Genomic DNA, 20,270 nt, shown 5'->3' with positions numbered 1-20,270 from the left:
ACTTATCTGGGTTCTCACTTGTTGTATTTCCTTGGTAGTGAGAGAGGTTGGGGGTGGCTTCGAGTGTGGTTGGTTGTCTTTGGTTTGTCCTTATGCATGATCTGAATTTTCACAGGGTGTTGAATGTGATGGATTACAGGACTGCTTTCTCTTATGTAACTATGATGTCTAACTCTTGTAATCCACCTGAACAACACCAATGCATTTTATTTCAGCTGACCTATGGATCATTTCTGCCACTAAAAGGTGTCAAAAAGCTATTCCCATTTTTTGTATCAGATGGTCCCAAATGAAGCCCACCAGCACACAGGGATTGTGCAATTACTTCAGCATTTTGGGTGGACATGGGTTGGGCTTTGGGCTGTGGATGATGACAAAGGGGACAGGTTTTTACAGACAATGGTGCCAATGCTTTCTCAGAACGGCATCTGTTACGCCTACATAGTAAGAATACCCAAATGGAATTATGTGGATGAGATGATAGACTTTGCTTTGCAGCATTTAGGAACCTATGCAATGGTCTTTGAAGAAAACCCAACTGTGTTCTTTATTTATGGAGAACCTCCATGCTTTCAGGTTTTGAGAATGTTGCTCTTAGTAGCACCCATACTAGGATTTCCACCCCTGGGGAAAGTATGGATTGTTACATCCCACTGGGATTTTGCATCACTGTCTATACAGAAGAATTGGGAGATACAAACATTTCATGGTTCCATATCCCTCACAGTTCACTCAGCCATTAGGATTCCAAAGGTTCATTCAGATGCTGAGCCCTTTTTGGTCCAAAAGAGATGGTTTTATCCAGGAGTTCTGGAAACAGGCATTCAGCTGTTCATTTAAAATGCCTGATGAATCAGAGGAGGGAAAGGAAAATGAAACCTGCACTGGCAAAGAGAAGCTGGAGAGCCTTCCTGGAATTCTGTTTGAAATGGACATGATTGGCCACAGCTACAATGTCTACAATGCTGTCTATGCTGTGGCACATGCTTTGCAGGCCATATACAAATCCAACTCCAAATACAGAGGACTGGAAGAAAGGGGCAGACTGACATTTCCAAATGTGCAGTCATGGCAGGTAATAACAAATCAATACTTTTATCATAAAGCAGACTTGTGTTTGAGACAGAGGCTTAAAAATGACTATAAATGCACAATTCAACCCCTCTAGTTTGTGGAATTCTTTTCTTTTTTTTTGGAAAAACACTGTCAGTCACAGTGGGCAGGTGGGCAGCCTCCACCAGGATAAGGACCTTAGCATGTGGCATATTGCCAGTAAGGTCAGCTGATTTCTGGCTCAATCAGGCTAAGCCAGTGTTAAGTCCCCAGCCCCAGCTCAGCTAAAGATACACTATCACAACTTGTTCATGGGGTCTCAGCTGACTTAGAAGCCTATTTAAGTCCAAAGGTGGGGCATGTTGGGGACAGTAGGGAGATAGAACCAGAAAATGGGGACTTAGGCGGGATCCTAAGATGACTCAGCTCTGTCACATGACCTGGGAATTCAGCATAAAACACAGTTTGAAAGGCTTGTTTTCCCTCCCTACCATGCTATACTTTGGCCACCTCATGAGAAGAGAAGATTCCCTGGAAAAGACCCTGGTGTTGGGAAAGATTGAGGGCACTAGGAGAAGGGGAGGACAGAGGACGAGATGGTTGGACAGTGTTCTCGAAGCTACGAACATGAGTTTGACCAAACTGCGGGAGGCAGTGCAAGACAGGAGTGCCTGGCGTGCTCTGATTCATGGGGTCACGAAGAGTCCCGTGACTAAACAACAACCATGCTTAGGTAGTAGCACCAGTGCCACTACTAATGTAAATTAGGCTGGTGTAACTTTATAGCAGCTTAATTTATACTAGCTTGCTTTATGTCCATATCTTGTGGATATAATTGCTCTCAGATTGGACACCTACATAGATCAGCTTGCAGAGATGACATCTATAAGGAGGTTTTGGGGAAGCTCACTGAAATAATTTTAGGACTATGTTGTCTCTATTCATTTTCTCTTTCAATCTAGGTCCATTATTTCCTAAGCCGCATCGTATTCAATAATAGTGCTGGAGACAATGTGTGCTTTGATGAAAATGGAGAATTGGTTGCAAGTTTTGATGTTACAAACTGGGTGATGTTCCCCAATGGTTCTGTGGTAAGAGTAAAAATGGGGAATTTGGACCCTCGGGCTCCTCCAGGCAAAGAGTTAACCATTCATGATGACCAGATTGTGTGGCATCCAAGCTTTAATCAGGTGAGACATCAAAACAGAGAGAGAAGTTTGGGTCATTCTTCGCTTTTTAGCTGCTAGATTATGCAGGCTAACAATATTTCATATATACATTTTACTATATATTTCTTGTAGTATAAACATTTTGTATGCATATTTGTATGCTATTTCAACTAATATACACATTTATGTACATTTTCTGTACTCTATATTGTTGTGCACTTTAACAGTTATGCATTTTGGTGCACATTATTTGGTTACAGAACTTCACAAAATGTGGAGGAGGGCAAGTTTTGGCTGTGTTTCAGTTTATATATTGCAGGGTTCTAAACCACACACTGAGCCAACAGGGTGGACATGGGTAAATATTCAGAAAAGAAGGCTTCTCATGAGACATTCAGCCTGATGTGGAGAGCAACTAATGGCAAGAGCATGGAAGGGGGAGGTGGGCCAACTGGTTCATTCTACCAACGTAAGAGCTGAATGAATGATGAGCACTAATCCCAGTTGTATACTATTGCTGTATGTTCAGGTACTGCCCCTTTCCATGTGCAATGACAACTGCTATCCTGGCTACAGCAGAAAAAAAGAAGGAGGGAGAGAAATTTTGCTGTTATGACTGTGCTCCATGCCCAGAAGGAATGATATCTGGCCAGAAGGGTAAGAGACAATTATGTAATGTGTTATCATTCATCTTTTGTAAATTTACCGTATTTGATTTGAGAGGTATGACCAAAGCACAAGAGCACTCCTCCTTCCAGTCATTTCCAGCAGCTGGTATTCAGAAGTATACTGTCTCCAACTGTAGGTAATTGATACTCCTAATCTTCATCAATTTCTCCAATTCACTTTTAAAGCCATCCAAATTGGGATTGGAAAGATCGTCTAGAAAAAGACTCCCAAACCAGTTAAGAGGGGTGTGGTGATCCCCTGGATCTTGTTATACTATTTGGAGTACCTCGGGAGTGTGATTGTTAAAAGCTTGGGTAACTGACAGAAAATACCACCTTGTTTTAGAACCAAAGTATTTAGCTGTGAAGGAAGTTGTGCATTAAGTTGTGTGTGGAGCTTGTTTAAGAACCAAAGTATTAAGCTGTAACATCTATGCAACTACTTTAACTTAAGGAACTGAAGTAAAATAATTCCAAATAAGCTGAGCATTTTCCATCTAGTCTAGAAACCTGTAATATATATCTGAATCGTAACAACTGAAGCGTAATCTCACCACTTCCACCGATTGTGGATAACCTCTGACTCCATATGACTCCTATAAATATACAGTATTTTTAACCACCACAGGTTATCTTTGGGATTTTGTATGAGGGAAATCTTAGATTCTTGGAGATTCTTGTTCTTATTGAACAAATAAGAAAGATTTATTTAACATAACAAAGTTGATAAAACAAAAGATTTCTTGGGAGGCAATGTTTGTTTAGGAAAAAGTTAACCTATGAATAATTATACTAAATTTAATGGATGTTACAGGCTTCTTAATTATACATGTCAACCTATAGAAATATTTGAACCATTCTTTTTCCTTTTTCAGATATGGATGCCTGTATGAAGTGTCCAGAAGACCAATACCCAAACAAGGACAAAACTCAATGCATTCACAAGGTTCTAACCTATCTGTCATACAAATTAGATTTAGGGATCATCTTAGCAATCTTGACTATTGCTTTCTCATTGATCACAGCTTTAGTTCTTGGAATTTTTATGAAGCACAAGGAGACCCCAATAGTTAAAGCCAACAACCGGACCCTCACCTACATCCTCCTCATCTCCCTCCTCCTTTGCTTCCTCAGCTCCTTACTCTTTATTGGGAAGCCTGGAAATGTGATCTGCCTTCTCCGACAATCACTGTTTGCTTTCATTTTCTCTGTGGCCCTTTCCAGCATTTTGGCAAAAACCATCACCGTGGTTATGGCATTTATGGCAACCAAGCCAGGTTCAAAAATGAGAAAATGGATAGGGAAAAGATTGACCAATTCTATTGTCCTTTCCTGCTCCTTTCTTCAAGTTGCCATATGTGCTCTTTGGTTAAGTACTTCCCCTCCATTCCCAGACACAGACATGCACTCAGCAAAGGCAGAAATCATACTAGAATGCAATGAAGGTTCAGCTACCATGTTTTATTGTGTCTTGGGCTATATGGGTTTCCTGGCCATCATCAGCCTCATTGTGGCTTTCCTTGCTAGGAAGTTACCTGATAGTTTCAATGAGGCTAAATTCATCACTTTCAGCATGTTGGTGTTTTGTAGTGTTTGGCTGACTTTTGTTCCAACCTACTTGAGCACCAAAGGAAAATACATGGTGGCTGTGGAGATTTTCTCCATCTTATCATCCAGTGCTGGGTTACTGGCTTGCATCTTTTTCCCTAAATGCTACATCATTGTACTGAGGCCTGAACTGAATAGCAGGGAGCAATTAATAAGGAAAATAAAATGAAAGCATATGTTCACATCTTCATTTTGCTCCTGAATATACATATATTTACTTTGCTGAATAAGTCCTCTGCCTTATATCATCACATTCTGGCCTTTTGGGTTGTATCTTTCCCTCTAAGTGCTACATCATTATGTTGGAGTCCAGCTGAAGAACTGAGAAAATGAATAGCATAATATATCTAGAGAAAACAAGCTATATGGATAACATTGTCATGAATGTTATTGTGACCACTTCTTCTTTCTGCTCCTATATACATTTTCATTGGAATTGGCAAGTATTGCATAGGTGCTTGGTTAAGCAAACATCCCTCAGAGAATTCTTGCAAGTAGAGCTGAGACAGACACATGTCACCCAATGTGCCTGTCCACCTTCATTCTACTAGCCCAGCCCCTCCAGCCTCCAGGTGACCACTACCTGATTTCTGAGGAGAAATATCTAACTTTGGTGCCTAGTGTGCAGTTATTTAGCATCATCGGTGGTGCATCCCGTTTCACTACTTGAGGTAAAAATGGGAAGTGCTGCCGGTTCTGCCATTCGGCCTGCTCTGTCAACTCCACTGCCAGCATCGGCACCTATTTCCTGTAAGATCTCACCAAAATGTCATGAGATATCTCACTCCCTGTGTGATCTCGGAAGATTTTGGTAAAATATCGTGAGATCTCATCGGAAATTGGTGCCAATACTGGCTCTGCTTCCCTGTCAGTGGTGGCGGCAGTGGTGGAGTTTGGGCATCCACACCATGAGGTAAGGCAGAAGCAAGAAGCACCTACAGTGGTACGTCTACTTACGAATAACTCTACTTACGAATGTTTTTACTTACGAAGGGAGCTCCGTCCGCCATCTTGGATGCGGTTTAGATAGGATTTTTTCTACTTACGAAAGTAGTAGGGTTGCCAATTTTTCGACTTACGACTTACGAATGCATTTCTATGGGATTCGACTTACAATTTTTTATGACTTATGAATGTTCATTCGGAACGCATTAAATTCGTAAGTAGAGGTACCACTGTATATCTTTTTTTAAAAAAATACTAATTTTATTGGATTTTTTAAACATACAATATAACAAATACACCAACAAACACATACATAGAAAAAAAAAACTTTTAAACATCAGTTTTTCAAATCATTATCTTGTAGACTTCCCCTTCCCCCCTTTCTGATCTTCAATTTATAACCTTCTTTAGCAATATCCTTTATCATAATTTTCCAATCCTTAACTCAAGTTTTATTACATATATTATACTGCCCCCCTCCCCCACCCCCTTCCCAAAGATCCCCCTGCCACCAAGGAATCCTCAGGTGTAGTAGAATGGAGGAGGAGGCAGTCCTTTTTCTCATTGAAGCCCGCCACCCACCCCACCCCTCATCCCAGCACCCCCGAGAAGCACCTATATCATCAGCTCCCAGTTGGCATGTAAGGATTCTGTCAATCTTCAGCTTATATAATGTTCTGGTTACAGGTAGGTAGCCGTGTTGGTCTGGGTCGAAGTAAAATAAAAAATTCCTTCAGTGGCACCTTAAAGACCAACTAAGTTTTTATTTTGGTATGAGCTTTCGTGTGCATGCACACCACTTTGGGTGCCTTGACAGAAAGGTGGTATATAAATCCAAAAAATAAAAATAATAATACCATACATAATATACACTCTAGATGTGTGTCAGGGTGTATAAACAGTCTCCCAGTTCACTTCATCATTTTCAGTTCCGGGGTATGCTCTTGAAATGTTTAAGCTGTGATAAGTGGGTGAAGGCACTCACGATTAATTGTCTCAATTTTCTGGGTCAGCGCTGCATTCTGCACATCAATTATGGTATCAACAGAAGAGCAATACACGTTGGGCAGAACTCCTCCCTCCTACGTCCTCTAGAGTATGTCAGGAGTGGAAAAACTTAACATGTCCTCCAAACTTGCAAAGTGGAAAGGTTGCTGTTACCCCATAGATCATGAAAAGGAGATCAATTTAACACTCCACACCTTCGGGTCACCCTGCCCAGTCAAGAAAATCAAATTGTGATAGTACAGTACTGTATAGCCAAATATATTTTACTATGGCAAATTAATACTTGTTATAATATTAACAATAAGTAGGAGAAACAATATTGGAAAGGGATCTGTTAAAGAAAATGGAGCCATAAACGTGATAGAATTCCTCAAGCTCTCATTTTAAACTGGAACAGTCATACAATCATAGAATCATAGTGTTGAAAGGGAGCCAAGAGTCATCCAGTCCAACCCCCCTGCAATGCAGGAATCTCAGCTAAAGCATCCATGACAGATGACCATCCAGCCTCTGCATAAAAACCTCCAAGGAAGGAGAGTCCATTCACATTATGTGAAATAGGAATCAAGAGGGAACTTACTGAGCTATGTGCCACATATAATCTCTCAAAGAAGTAAAGCTGCAAAATTTAGAAAAAAATAACTCCATAGCAAAAAATGATGCAACCTCAAAGGCCAACAACACATTGGTGAAATAATAATCATTCTTATCACTCAGAAAATTACTGCTTTCTATCCTCTGACCCACTGGAGATTCCAGAGCCTGTAAGCAAGATCAACAGCATTTGAAAAGAACTATAAAACCCTTGTGTTACTCAGAATTTGATCTAGGCATAGGCTGGGCTTTTGAAATAATAACATGTACATTCCATTCCTTTGAAATACAGATTGATTACACTTTTGGTTTCTTTGCTCATGATGCATAAATATATCTGCATGTTGATTTCAAACACTCCTCTTTACACAACGAAATGAGGATATATAAGAAATGCAGTGTCTGGGGACACGGATGGATAAGATGATATTTCTAAACATACAACCAGGATCTTGGTGCACTGATTCCCTAACTAGACATGTAGTAAACCTGTTTAGCAACAATATCATTCCCCATTCAAGGATGTAGCAAAACTACTAACAGCCACATACAAGGCTGCATTTGGAAGCATGGGAATCTATGTTTGGAGCAGGTGTTTTATCAGGAGGATAATGCTGGTGGTGCTGTTGCTGCTTGCAATGCTGTGCCATTCTGTATGTAAGACACATTCTATTAACTGCAGCATATTGGATGATCCTCTCCCTATTCCTCATGAATTTTACCAGCCAGGAGACCTTATCATTGGTGGCATTGTTTCTCAGGTTGTCTTCCTCTATAACCATCTCAGTTTCATGGAACAGCCTACACAGATCTTGATTAACGAACCCATGTAAGGCAATATAATTTATCTCTCACCCAATTTTTAATATGTGCAGACCATTATCATTCAGGGATGCTGTTCTTTATTTACTTTCTAGTGTCACAAAAGTGGCTTGGGTGCCTGCAGATGAGCAACGATGAAGACCACACACACAAAAGTTGTAATTTTATTAAACAGCTGTTACTCTTATTACAGATCTGTGCCAAAGAACTACCAGCATATACTGGCCTTAGCATTTGCTGTCAAAGAGATCAATGAGAATCCCAACATCTTACCAAATATATCTCTAGGATTCCACATCCTCAATAGTTACTACACTGCAAGAATGACATATAAAGCTACCCTGAACCTTCACTCCACACAACATAGGTTTGTTCCCAACTTCATTTGTGACAATCAGAACAATTTGATAGCTCTCATTGGAGGGTGCATCTCTGAAATCTCTGCCAATATTGCCAGCATTTCAGCAACCCGAAAGACTCCACAGGTAAGCGGGGGGGATATGGAGATTTCACCTCTCTGGTACAGAATCTTTATTTCAGGAAATGGGTTCAAAGAAGGGTAATGAATCTGAAATGGATAATAAGCCATTTAAGGGAAGTTTGAAAGAACTTTGTAGCTTTAGTGTGCACCAGAAGAGGCTATGTGGAGAGACGGGCACTTCTCACATACCTCCATGACTGTTGTATGACAGAAGGCAAAAACTTGGTCTATGCTGCCAGGCAGAAGTACGAGATTAGACGGAGCAATTTTTCTACTTGATAAGATACTGGACAAGCATTACCTACACCCCATGAGCAGTGCTGACCCAATTTACTGCACATGCCTCCAAGAAGCTGATCCACGACTTCCCCAAGATTGTGGTGAAGTCTTGGGAGATTTTAGTAGATATTAAAATTCCTTCTGAGAGTTGACCAGCCAATATTTGGTGAGTGTAAGTAGTCTCCCTAAGCAGCACAGCCCCAGTCTTTGAACAGTTGCATCCAGCCTAGTCAGTTGTCAGCAGCAGTAGATTGTCTGGCCAGGCAGCTACGAGCCCTTCTTTCCTCTTCTGTTTGAAGCATGAGAGGGCAGATGAAACAAAAAGTCGGTAGGGAATGGGAAGTATGTGAAGAATATTTAAAAAATAATAATGTATTAAGAACTCCATTGGCAAATCTAGACTGAGCCTGATTAACTATCATGTGAAACGACAAATAGGATAGAGACTATGAATAAAATAAGGAAAAAGGTAACCAAGACAAATAACTGTGCGGAAGTACCTAGTTAATATATAATCCAGCAAGTATAACTGGAGGTCAAAAGAAAGTAGAAACAATGTAAATAGTGGAAAGAGGAATGAGTTTATATAAGAATGGGTGTTTGAATTTGTATGTTTTGTGATTGTATCCATGTATGTATGTTTACTTTATTTCTGTCTTATTCTTTGCTGTTTTCCTTGATTGCTTTTTTGCAACTCTTCATTTTAATCATTTTAATCAATAAAGACTTTATTAATAAAAAAATGAAGCATGGTGCCTTTTCAACTTCAGTCAGAAGAAAAGTTGATGGTCAGTGGCTCTGCCAGGTTGCTGCCAGTTTTGCTGTGAAGCATCAAACTTAACATCTTTAAATTCTTGATTTGCAGAGGATGATAGAACATATGACCCAAATAACTCCTGCACCTCTGTGATTCAATAATTAAGAATGATCTTGTCATCCTTAAAAAAATGTTTATGCATTTGATTTCAGCTCACTTATGGATCATTTTTGCCACTACAAGGTAAAAAACTTCTATTCCCATTTTTGTACCAGATGGTCCCAGATGAAACTTACCAGCATATAGGAGTTGCACGGTTACTTCGGCATTTTGGATGGACATGGATTGGGCTTGTGGCTGTGGATGATGACAAAGGGGACAGGTTTCTACAGGCAATCGTGCCAATGCTTTCCCAGAATGGCATCTGTTATGCATTCATAGTAAGAATACCAAAATGGAATTATGTGGATGAGATGGTAGACTATGGTTTACAGCATTCAGTAAATTATGCAATTGTATTTGAGCAAAACCCCAGAGTATTTTTTATTTATGGAGAGCCTCCGTCCTTTCAGGTTTTGAGATTAATGTTGCTTGTAGCACCCTTAATGGAATATCCACCTCTGGGCAAAGTATGGATTATTACATCCCACTGGGATTTTGCATCACTGTCTGTTCAGAAGAACTGGGAAATACAGACTTTCCATGGTTCCATATCCTTTACAGTTCACACAAATCAGCTATTAGGATTCCAAAAGTTCATTCAGATGTTAAAACCTTTCTGGGCCAAAGAAGATGGATTTATAAAGGACTTCTGGGAACAGGCATTCACTTGTTCATTCAAAGCCTCTAAGGAGCAGGAGGAAGAGGAGAAGAAAACCTGTACTGGGGAGGAGACGTTGGAGAGCCTTCCTGGGATTCTGTTTGAAATGCCCATGACTGGCCACAGCTACAATGTCTACAATGCTGTCTATGCTGTGGCACATGCTTTGCATGCCATATGCAAATTGAACTCCAAACACAGAAGACTGGGAGATGGATGGACATTTCGGAACATTCAACTGTGGCAGGTAATTACACATCTATCCTTTTGTTTAAAAAGTAGCCTAGCTTTTGAACCAGAGGGAGAAGGAAGTATAAGTTTGCATAAATCAGTTCCATTAAAACACATGCATAATTCTTTTTGGGTATAGTTAAGACTCTGGTGTTTTAAAACCAATGGCTATCCCTGGAATCACATGGATGGACATGGCAGACAGAAGGAGCAAATCATTACATCTATTGTTCAAATATGACATACCTTTCTGAAGCTCCCTGAAATAATTTCAAAACTAACTCCGTCTTTTGTTCCTCTTTTCACATAGGTCCATCATTTTCTTAAGAGCATCTTATTGAATAACAGTGCTGGAGACATTGTGCGCTTTGACAGTAATCGAGAAATAGTTGCAGGTTTTGATGTTACAAACTGGTTGATGTTCCCCAATGGATCTGTTGTTAGAGTAAAAGTTGGAAGACTGGAACCTCAGGCTCCTCCTGGCAAGGAATTAACCATTCATGATGATCAAATTGAATGGCATTCAAGTTTTAATCAGGTGAAATATACCAGCAAATACTTGATTTTATACTGTAGTTCCTAGAAAACACCAGGGGGCTAATTTGCTGTAGTGGACAGCCTTCTCTATTCATGTTTAGTTCTGGAACATGCACAGAGCAGGCATGGCTGATGCAGGTAGACATTCATACAGATGGCTCCCCACTCCATACATTTATCTCCCAAGCAGTGGGAAGAGTGATACAAAGTTGTGCCAAATGCTTTATCCTCATTCCCATCTCACATGATTCAAATCAGATGGTGGTTGACTGATGAATGAGGAAAGCTAATCTGTTATTGCTCATCTTCCATTTATGATTCCACTTAGGTGCTGCCTGTTTCTGTGTGCAATGACAACTGTTGCCCTGGCTATAGCAGGAAAAAGAAAGAGGGAGAGAAATTTTGTTGCTATGATTGTGTTCAGTGTCCAGAAGGGATGATCTCTGTCAAGAAGGGTAAGAGGCACAATGTATAGTAGTGATACCAAAACATTTTCATAACACAACATAATGGTTACATTTGGAGAATGCATATGCCCCGAATATTTTTTAAAGTAGTTTGAAAAACAAATTTTATAAGTTGAAAGGAAGTATATAAATGTAATAATACATTTAAAAACATATTGTTGTTGCAACCCATAGGATCAAATATTGGATGAGTATTTCACTGTATGTGTCCAGGAAGGTGTGAACCCTTGCAATGATGTGATGAGCAGCTTGCTCACTCGGTATGTGTCCTTCCTAGCTGATGAAGGACAATTAGACAGAGGGTTGACTAGATGGATCTCAGGTTGGGTGAACATGTCTCTGTGTGATGGAGTTGTTCTAATTGGCCTTAAACTGGTGGTGGTGCATCCACTTCTTTAGAAACCCACCTTAGACCCTATAATGACTACTTTCTGGACATGAATATGGTCATCTTGGGAAGATGGTGAAGAGGGTGTGGTGGGGCAGATGGAAGAGTACCTCCTAAAGAGTACCACTAAAGAGTTATGTCCAGATAATAGCATGGTCCTTGTTCTATGGTGACCTTGTCCCCAGTGCTAAGGCCCATGAAGCTGTTAGGACTAGTTATTAGGAGTTTGGGCAAAGTGTCATCAGTATGCTAATGACACACAGCTGTATTTCTCCATAAAGTCTAATTCAGGAAAAGCTGTATATGATCTGGACTATTACTTTGGCAAAGTGATGACAGTCCATAAAGTGAGATTGAACCCTGGGAAGAACAAAGCACTGTATGTAGGTGATTCCCATATATGGGAGACTGAGCTATTCTGTTTTCTCCCGGTATGCCCTGCAGAGGACGTTAAGGTCCACAAATAATAACATACTGGAGATCCCGAGTCACAAGGTGGGAAGTCACCAGGACCAGGGCCTTCTCAGTACTCAGGAGACTAGGGCCCAGCGGGAGTTGTCATCTTTTTGTAGGGCCTGCAAGACGGAGCTGTTCTGCTTGGCCTTTGGACTGACTCAGTCTGACCCCGGTGTTACCCTCCCCATAGGCTTTATTCTACAGATATTTAAATGAGGTTGCACTTGTAGATTCCTAATTTTAAAATTAAATTTTAACATTGTATTTAATCTGCATTTTAATTGTTTTTTTTATGCTTGCTTTGATATTCTTGTTGTTAGCCGCCCTGAGCCAAGTCTTGACAAATAATAAGTTTGTCATTTACAGGTGCTCCTGGGTCCAACTCTGGTAGGTTGAAAATTTGCAGCTGATATTTCAATTATCAATATTCTTGGATAGTAATAATATGACCACAATGATTTATGGTCATGGTCACAATGATTTGAAACCACAGCCAGGTGGCGCTGTGGTTAAACCACTGAGCCAAGGGCTTGCTGATCAGAAGGTCGGCGGTTCGAATCCCTGTGACGGGGTGAGCTCCCGTTGCTTGGTCCCAGCTCCTGTCAACCTAGCAGTTCGAAAGCACGTCAAAATGCAAGTAGATAAATAGGAACCGCTACAGCGGGAAGGTAAACGGTGTTTCCATGTGCTGCTCTGGTTTGCCAGAAGTGGCTTTGTCATGCTGGCCACATGAGCTGGAAGCGGTACGCCGGCTCCCTCGGCCAATAATGCAAGATGAGCGCCGCAACCCCAGAGTCGGTCACGACTGGACCTAATGGTCAGGGGTCCCTTTACCTTTAACCTCTATGTCTAGCTATTTCAATGTGCTCTATGTGGGGCTAACAGAAGTAGATGCTACAGGTGTTGCAAAATGTTGAGACTACAGTGTTTATGGGGGCAGGCTGCCACCAACAAAAATATGCTTGTTTAAACTACAGATATGAGTTTTAACAAGCATATTGTTAAAACTACAAAGTACTGCAAGTGTTTAAAATGATGATTTATCCCACTATCTCCCATGACAACCTTGTCATCATGTGGAAATATGGAATACCTTTTTCCTAGAGTGATTCAAATGACTATAATAACACCATCGGAGAACTATTACTTGCTCTTACAACTGACTGCTTTGGAAAGAAATTGGTCAACTTCTTCAAACTTCACTTTTTTCAGATATGGATGCCTGTATCAAATGTTCAGAAGACCAACATCCAAACAAGGACAAAACTCAATGCATTGCTAAAGTTCTAAGTTTCCTCTCTTACAAAGAAGATTTAGGGATCATCTTAGCAATCTTGACTATTGCTTTTTCCTTGATCACCATTTTAGTTCTTGGAATTTTTATGAAGCACAAAGAGACCCCAATAGTTAAAGCCAACAACCGGACCCTCACCTACATCCTCCTCATCTCCCTCCTCCTTTGCTTCCTCAGCTCCTTACTCTTTATTGGGAAGCCTGGAAATGTGATCTGCCTTCTCCGACAAACAGTGTTTGCTTTCATTTTCTCTGTGGCTCTTTCCAGCATTTTGGCAAAAACCATCATCGTGGTTATGGCATTTATGGCAACCAAGCCAGGTTCAAAAATGAGAAAATGGATAGGGAAAAGATTGACAAATTCTATCGTCCTTTCCTGCTCCTTTCTTCAAGTTGCTATATGTGCTCTTTGGTTAAGTACTTCCCCTCCATTCCCAGACACAGACATGCACTCAGCAAAGGCAGAAATCATACTAGAATGCAATGAAGGTTCAGCTACCATGTTTTATTGTGTCTTGGGCTATATGGGTTTCCTGGCCATCATCAGCCTCATTGTGGCTTTCCTTGCTAGGAAGTTACCTGACACTTTCAATGAAACCAAATTCATCACTTTCAGCATGTTGGTGTTTTGCAGTGTATGGTTATCCTTTGTTCCAACCTACCTGAGCACCAAAGGAAAATATATGGTGGCTGTGGAAATCTTCTCCATTTTGTCTTCCAGTTCTGGGTTACTGTGTTGCATTTTTTCTCCTAAATGTTATGTCATTATTTTGAGACCTGAGCTAAACAACAAGGAGCAATTAATAAGGAAAATAAAATGAAAGCATATATCTATGTCTTCATTCTGCTCCATATCTATCTATCATCTCTCTCTCTCTCTCTCTCTCTCTCTCTCTCTCTCTCTCTCTCTCTCTCTCTCTCTCTCTCTCTCTCTCATCTATCTATATCTATCTATCTATCTATCTATCTATCTATCTATCTATCTATCTATCTATCATCTATCTATCACCTGTATTTTCCTGTAAAGGTTATATTTATTATATCTTCATATTCTGTTTTTCTGGCTTTCATCATTCCCTCTTTATGCTACATCATTGTGCTGGACCTAGTTGAAGAACTGTGAGACTGAATTTATTATGCCCACTTCATTCTGCTCCTATGCTGATATGTAGAAATGGCAGGGATATATTGAGAAATTTCCCATAGGTGTATGTTCAAGTAAACATGTCTCAGAGAATTCTTGCAAGTAGAACTGAGAAACACACATTTCACCAAGTGTGTCTCTCCTCCCCAGATGATTGCTACTTGATTTTTTTTTAGAAAAAAATGTCTAAGAGTGCTATATGTGCAGAGACTCAGCTCAAGGGCTGACAGGTATTAGTATCCCCTCATGGTATGTCACCCAGATGCAGTGCAATTCAAAAGGTAACCTTTAATCTTGCTGAACCCCATCATCTAACCATCAACCAGCAATTTGGCTCATTGATTTCAGGATATACCTCCAATGCCTACATCAAACCTTCTGACATCTGTAATCAATAAAGTTGTGACCATATTTGATTCCAACACTGTTGTTCTGTATCTTGTGTTGTGTGTGCACCCCCTCTGCCACTGGCTCCATTGTGCCTCGGCCCACAACATTGGGCCAGCATGGGGTAGCATGCAGAAGATCTTTCCCAAATGGGTGAGGAACACTGTACCTCTCCTCCTTCCCCTACAACTGTTAATGAAATGAAGACGTTGCTATCATAGTGAAACAAGTCTCTCTGGGTAGCCTATCAGTTTCAGAAGAATAAACCGGCACATGTATTCTATGAGCCATTAATATGAACCATTACTTTTATCTAATTCCCCATGCTGTGTCATTGGAGCTGTAAAAGCAATTCCATGCCCTTACATTGTATCCAATTCTAGTCCAGAGGATCTACGGCACCAATTGCCAACCTCAGGATACACCTAGGTGGCTGTGAAAGCTTTTGCTTCTAACGCCACACTCCTCACATGTCCTTCTTTTTTGTTTTTGCCTGGCTTGAATGTGTCTGCGAAGCCTGATAATGCCTCTTGTTTACCTTGATGGAGGGTCAAGGGGTGTGTGTGTGAATGTATGTAAAAACCAGCCTATTGTACAAAGATAATATTTACATTCATTGCTGTGCTCTCTTTTGCCTCTGGCTCCCAAAAGATTGCCCAGATGGGAGTGTGGCCATCTGGCTGAAGAAGGCCCCAAACCCATGCAGTAAATGCAAACATGTCTAAAACAGAACACAACTCACGTCACTTCTCCACAGAATGTGGATAAGGACTATAAACACAAAGTCATAGAAGGTCCAAACAATTTCAAAAGTGTAATTGTAACAGAAGGACAAATAAAGAACAAGAACATGGGGGTTGGATAAATTCATTTAAGTGTAGGGAGAGCATTTGGAACTGAAAGCTACATTTGGTCTGAGACTTAGGTTCCCCATACTAATATTTTGTAATGCACATAAATAATACTGCATAAATATTTTAATAATAACAAAAAAATAATAGCAATAACAATAAAAGGGACATTCAGTAATTAGGCACAGTCTCTTAAAAGAGATGTAACCATCCTTCAAGTTATGTGAAATGTGAAGGAACTGTGGGTGAACTAAAGTCAAGTTCTGGACACAGGACCCACCAACTACCATCATGCAAACAAGGGGTGGGGTGGAATGTAGACTATTGAGGGAGGGAGTTGTAGCATTTTGTTCATGCATGATGTAACTTCAGAAGCCAGCAGAACCCTGGGGAAACAATTTTCTTCTCTATCATTATCAAAATTATTGGTTTGCATTGTCTTATGCAAAAGATATCCAGAGCCCATTAGCAAGATCAACAATGAACATCTAAAAAGAGATATTAGAGCCTTGTGTTGTTCAGAACTGGATCTAGGCATTGACAGAGCTCTATCGTATTGTTGTTTCAGCGTGTTTCCACCAGCTGACTCCACCATTATTTTTTAACAAAAATATTTATACTGTGGGTATCTCTATTCTTCATTCCTTCTCCTGATGCTCTTATTAGACAAAAGTTTTGTTCACTCTTCATCAGATATCTCCATCATCATCTTTTTACAACAATTCTGATTTACAGTACCACAAAGCTATTGATGCCTGTAGCTGAATAGATAAAAATAAAGATTTTGAAAAGAGAAAAAGAGTACTAAAAACTTATACTTCTCACTCATGATTAGAGTATAAATCAGTGAACGCTCTGATCAGGGAAACTGACAAAAAGGAGCCATTATGAACTAAGCCAATGACCAAGATACTAATGCACAGATTCCCTAACAGCAGCAAAATCATCCACCATTCAAGTGACTATGTAGCAAAACAGATAAAAGCCACATATAATGCTGTAGGTGGAAGCATGAGAATCTATATTTGGAGGGCATCCTTTGTCAATGGGATTATACAGGTGGTGGTGTTACTGCTCATACTGCTGTGTCATACTGTAGGCAATACACATTCTATTAACTGCAGTACCCTTGACGATCCCCTCCCTATTGTTGTTGTTGTTTAGTCGTTTAGTCGTGTCCGACTCTTCGTGACCCCATGGACCATAGCACGCCAGGCACTCCTGTCTCGCACTGCCTCCCGCAGTTTGGTCAAACTCATGTTCGTAGCTTCGAGAACACTGTCCAACCATCTTGTCCTCTGTCGTCCCCTTCTCCTAGTGCCCTCAATCTTTCCCAACATCAGGGTCTTTTCCAAGGATTCTTCTCTTCTCATGAGGTGGCCAAAGTATTGGAGCCTCAGCTTCACGATCTGTCCTTCCAGGGAGCACTCAGGGCTGATTTCCTTAAGAATGGATAGGTTTGATCTTCTTGCAGTCCATGGGACTCTCAAGAGTCTCCTCCAGCACCATAATTCAAAAGCATCAATTCTTCGGCGATCAGCCTTCTTTATGGTCCAACTCTCACTTCCATACATCACTACTGGGAAAACCATAGCTTTAACTATACGGACCTTTGTCGGCAAGGTGATGTCTCTGCTGTCTAGGTTTGTCATTGCTTTTCTCCCAAGAAGCAGGCGTCTTTTAATTTCGTGACTGCTGTCACCATCTGCAGTGATCAAGGAGCCCAAGAAAGTAAAATCTCTCACTGCCTCCATTTCTTCCCCTTCTATTTGCCAGGAGGTGATGGGACCAGTGGCCATGATCTTGGTTTTTTTGATGTTGAGCTTCAGACCATATTTTGCGCTCTCCTCTTTCACCCTCATTAAAAGGTTCTTTAATTCCTCCTCGCTTTCTGCCATCAAGGTTGTGTCATCTGCATATCTGAGGTTGTTGATATTTCTTCCAGCAATCTTAATTCCGGCTTGGGATTCATCTAGTCCAGCCTTTCGCATGATGAATTCTGCATATAAGTTAAATAAGCAGGGAGACAATATACAACCTTGTCGTACTCCTTTCCCAATTTTGAACCAATCAGTTGTTCCATATCCAGTTCTAACTGTAGCTTCTTGTCCCACATAGAGATTTCTCAGGAGACAGATGAGGTGATCAGGCACTCCCATTTTTTTAAGAACTTGCCATAGTTTGCTGTGGTCGACACAGTCAAAGGCTTTTGCATAGTCAATGAAGCAGAGGTAGACGTTTTTCTGGAACTCTCTAGCTTTCTCCATAATCCAGCGCATGTTTGCTATTTGGTCTCTGGTTCCTCTGCCCCTTCGAAATCCAGCTTGCACTTCTGGGAGTTCTCGGTCCACATACTGCCTAAGCCTGCCTTGTAGAATTTTAAGCATAACCTTGCTAGCGTGTGAAATGAGCGCAATTGTGCGGTAGTTGGAGCATTCTTTGGCACTGCCCTTCTTTGGAATCAGGATGTAGACTGATCTTCTCCAATCCTCTGGCCATTGCTGAGTTTTCCAAACTTGCTGGCATATTGGGTGTAGCACCTTAACAGCATCATCTTTTAAAATTTTAAACAGTTCAGCTGGAATATCATCACTTCCACTGGCCTTGTTATTAGCAATGCTTTCTAAGGCCCATTTGACTTCACTCTCCAAGATGTCTGGCTCAAGGTCAGCAACCACACTACCTGAGGTGTACGAGACCTCCATATCTTTCTGGTATAATTCCTCTGTGTATTCTTGCCACCTCTTCTTGATGTCTTCTGCTTCTGTTAGGTCCTTACCACTTTTGTCCTTGATTATGGTAATCTTTGTACGAAATGTTCCTTTCATATCTCCAATTTTCTTGAACAGATCTCTGGTTTTCCCCATTCTATTGTTTTCCTCTATTTCTTTGCATTGCTCATTTAAGAAGACCCTCTTGTCTCTCCTTGCTGTTTTTTGGAAATCTGCATTCAGTTTCCTGTATCTTTCCCTATCTCCCTTGCATTTTGCTTGCCTCCTCTCCTCCGCTATTTGTAAGGCCTCGTTGGACAGCCATTTTGCTTTCTTGCATTTCCTTTTCCTTGGGATGGTTTTCATTGCTGCCTCCTGTATAATGTTACGAGCCTCCATCCATAGTTCTTCAGGCACTCTGTCCACCAAATCTAAATCCTTAAACCTGTTCCTCACTTCCACTGTGTATTCATAAGGGATTTGATTCAGATTGTATCTTACTGGCCCAGTGGTTTTTCCTACTTTCTTCAGTTTAAGCTGGAATTTTGCTATAAGAAGCTGATGATCTGAGTTACAGTCAGCTCCAGGTCTTGTTTTTGCTGACTGTATAGAGCTTCTCCATCTTTGGCTGCAGAGAATATAATCAATCTGATTTCGATGCTGTCCATTTGGTGATATCCATGTGTAGAGTCGTCTCTTGTGTTGTTGGAATAGAGTGTTTGTGATGACCAGCTTGTTCTCTTGACAGAACTCTATTAGCCTTTGCCCTGCTTCATTTTGAACTCCAAGGCCAAACTTGCCAGTTGTTCCTTTTATCTCTTGATTCCCTACTTTAGCATTCCAGTCCCCTGTAATGAGAAGAACATCCTTCTTTGGTGTCATTTCTAGAAGGTGTTGTAGGTCTTCATAGAATTGGTCAATTTCATTTTCTTCAGCACCGGTAGTTGGTGCATAAACTTGGATTACTGTGATGTTAAAAGGTCTGCCTTGGATTCGTATCGAGATCATTCTGTCATTTTTGAGATTGCATCCCATTACAGCTTTTGCCACTCTTTTGTTGACTATGAGGGCCACTCCATTTCTGCTACAGGATTCTTGCCCACAGTAGTAGATATGATAGTCATCCGAACTGAATTCGCCCATTCCCTTCCATTTTAGTTCACTGATGCCCAGGATGTCGATATTTATTCTTGTCATCTCATTTTTGACCACATCCAGCTTACCTCCACTCATGGTTCTTACATTCCAGGTTCCTATGCAATATTTTTCTTTACAGCATCGGACTTTCCTTTCGCTTTCAGGCATATCCGCAACTGAGCGTCCTTTCGGCTTTGGCCCAGCCGCTTCATCAGCTCTGAATCTACTTGTACTTGTCCTCCGCTCTTCCTCAGTAGCATGTTGGACGCCTTCCGACCTGAGGGGCTCATCTTCCAGCGTCATAACTTTTATATGCCTGTTGTCTTTGTCCATGGAGTTTTCTTGGCAGGGATACTGGAGTGGCTTGCCAGTTCCTTCTCCAGGTGGATCACGTTTAGTCAAAACTCTCCACTATGACCTGTCCATCTTGGGTGGCCCTGCATGGCATAGCTCATAGCTTCTCT

General features: G+C 40.9%; 1 pseudogene; it reads left to right on the top strand.

The window, feature by feature from the left end:
• Positions 1-841: 841 nt before the first annotated feature.
• LOC118077499 (vomeronasal type-2 receptor 26-like) lies at positions 842-15,118 on the top strand (annotated as a pseudogene).
• The last annotated feature ends 5,152 nt before the right edge of the window (positions 15,119-20,270 follow it).

This window comes from Zootoca vivipara, chromosome 13 (genome assembly GCF_963506605.1).
Source record: "Zootoca vivipara chromosome 13, rZooViv1.1, whole genome shotgun sequence".
NCBI classification, from domain to species: domain Eukaryota; kingdom Metazoa; phylum Chordata; class Lepidosauria; order Squamata; family Lacertidae; genus Zootoca; species Zootoca vivipara.
This window is presented reverse-complemented; position numbering and strand designations above follow the sequence as displayed.